At 38.4% G+C, this 2,571-nt stretch overlaps 1 non-coding gene and 1 pseudogene across 1 annotated transcript; both read left to right on the forward strand.

Annotated features, from left to right (window-relative positions):
- LOC115071005 overlaps nucleotides 1–1,933 on the forward strand; it is an 8,361-nt pseudogene extending 6,428 nt beyond the window's left edge.
- Nucleotides 431–563, forward strand: LOC115071009. The gene has a single exon (XR_003850108.1). It is a non-coding gene; the product is annotated as a small nucleolar RNA SNORA21 (small nucleolar RNA).
- Nucleotides 1,934–2,571: the final 638 nt, after the last annotated feature.

Genomic DNA, 2,571 nt, shown 5'->3' on the forward strand with positions numbered 1-2,571 from the left:
TCTGCAAGAGCAGTCAGTGCTCTTAACTGCTGAGCCATCTCTCCAGGCCCTACTTCCTGGGTCTTAAAGAGTCTCCCTTTGGAACTTTTTGTGTCTTTTTTGTAAAAATAAAAAAAAATTCTTTTTGACAGGGTCTCCCTGTAGTCCCAGCTCTGGCCTGGATTGCTATGTAGACCAGGCTGGTATTGAACTCACAGAGATCCACCTGCCTCTGCCTCCCAAGTGCTGGGATTAAAGGAGTGTGCCATCACGCCTGGCTAAAGATACAGGTCTTGAACTGGGGAGGTGGCTTTGTAAGTGCTTCCCATGCAAGCATGAAGACCTAAAAAGCTGGATACAGTGGTATATGCTTATAATCCCAGTAATGGGAGGCAGGAGGATGCCTCAGATTTGCTGGTCAGCCAACCTAGCCAATCATTGAGCTCTGAGTCCTTGTCTCAAAATATTAGATGGGCCTTTTGCTAGTGACCCAGTGAGCTGTCAAGAAGGGGCAGAGTAAAAGTACTGCTTTTAGGTGAAGTATCAACTTGTGTCGTTTTCCTTCAATCAGTGTCGTGACAAGAAAATATATATATTTATGTAATGGAAAAGTAATTGAGGAAAAATCTGATGTCAACCTCTGGCCTCCATACACATGCACAAACGTGCAAATTCACCCACATACATGTGTCTGCATATACACAGACAAAAAGATGCATTTCTCCTTAAAGCTAACAAGAAAAAAACCAAAATGTGTATATATCAATAGTCAAGAAAACATAAAAACAAACCCATACATATGAAAAATTACTATGATTATCATAGTATTTCTATTGGAGACAAATAATAAGCTACTCAAAACTTTTTGGGTCTGTTGGTATCTATCAAAAATAGCCAAGTCAGAATGTAATCATAAAGTAAGTTGTGGATCAAATGCACATATTTTAAAATCAATTAAAATACTTTCATGTTTTTCTCTTTTTCTTTCCCCTTCCTGAACATTTCAATCCTAGAGCCATTGGGAACAGAGCAAGTTGGGTTTTCATAAGACATCTCCCTTCATGAAATATTGATGCTCAAAAAAGTAAAGAGCTTGGCGATTCAGAGTCCTAATGAGGTAAGACAGGTAGACACAGGTCAACCCAGCACAGGGGATCTAAGAGCCCAAGAAGGGGGACAAGGGCATCCATGAACAGTAGCCACCTGGCATGGTCTGTGAGAGCAGAGCCTTAATAGAGTGAAGAGACTGTTCACTTGTGGGGAAATCACGGCATGGGAGTGGGGATGAGGAGAGTGTATAAGAGTATGGTCTGGCCGAAGGAGGAGGAAGAGGGCATTTATACAGGGATCAGAAAAGGCTGTGAGAAAGCAATGGGACAGCTTAGAAGCAAGAGAACCAGAACAAAAGCATATCCTAGCAACAAACCAGGAAAAATTTCAACATGGACAACCACTCAGTGAGGCCAAAGAGCAAAATAAGGTCAAGAAAGGATACTGACACTGCCCCAGATATATTTTTTGACTTGTAATTCTTTTCAGAAATCATTTCTACTAGGAAGTGAGAGTTGTGGCCAACTGACAGTAGCTGGTTGAAAGGCTGTCCAAGGAGCAGGGTGAAGATGAATTCCAGAGGACTTGGATCACAGCTACAAGACAACATTCCAGTTACTGAACTTTCAGCAACTGGGCCTTTTGAAAGTCATTATCTTCTTTGGAAAGGGTTTTCTTGTATAAAAAATGAACTTTTGCCTAGTCATCCTCTTGAATTATCAAAAAGAAAAGAAAAAAGTCATTTTCCATTTCTCTCAAGCTCAAACGTCTCACTGGATATTTTGAAGGGGAGTGATGAGACCATTGGATTTGAAGATCCTCTTCATGATCCATCACAAAGTGAACCACACTTGATGGAATGCAAACTCGGTTTCCTGTAATGCAGCATGTGTTCATGGATAGAAGTGCATCTTGTAGTTGTCTTTGTTATAGTTGATGGGCACAATATTAAAGTACTGACACATGAACATCAGCATCAGTGATCCTTTGAAATTATTTGAATCTTTGGTTTTGGGCTATTCAGCAGTTGAGAACTTAAAGTGATCATTTTAAAGGTCCTGGTTGATAGTAAAGCAAGGACCTTCTAGGTTTGTGAAAAATTGTTTCCCATAAATATTATAAAACTGTCCACGGATTCCAATGCAACCTATTTTCTCTTCATTTTATCAATTTAATTTTAGGTAACCATTATAATATTTGAGCCTACAGCACGTGTAGTAGCATCTTTCAGAATAAACATTAGTCATTGGTTTGGGTAGCAGCAATTCAGACTGAGGCAGAACCTTGTTTCTGTGACCTATCAAAATAGTATTTACTATACTGATGCTGCTTTAGATTTAGAGCTGTTTTGGATTCATTCATGTTGAAATTTTGAGTTCAGAGATTTTTATTTTGGTTTTTTATGTGAGAAATTCTATACAGCAACCAACAGATGTAGATTAAACTTTTGTACTCCATAGATTTAATATGTATTTTATGTTATCAAGTAATGTTCTATTAAAGAAAAATAAAATTCACTTGTTTTTAAGTTAAAAAAAAAAA

Source organism: Nannospalax galili, unplaced genomic scaffold, assembly GCF_000622305.1.
Source record: "Nannospalax galili isolate Female #2095 unplaced genomic scaffold, S.galili_v1.0 scaffold138, whole genome shotgun sequence".
NCBI classification, from domain to species: Eukaryota; Metazoa; Chordata; class Mammalia; order Rodentia; family Spalacidae; genus Nannospalax; species Nannospalax galili.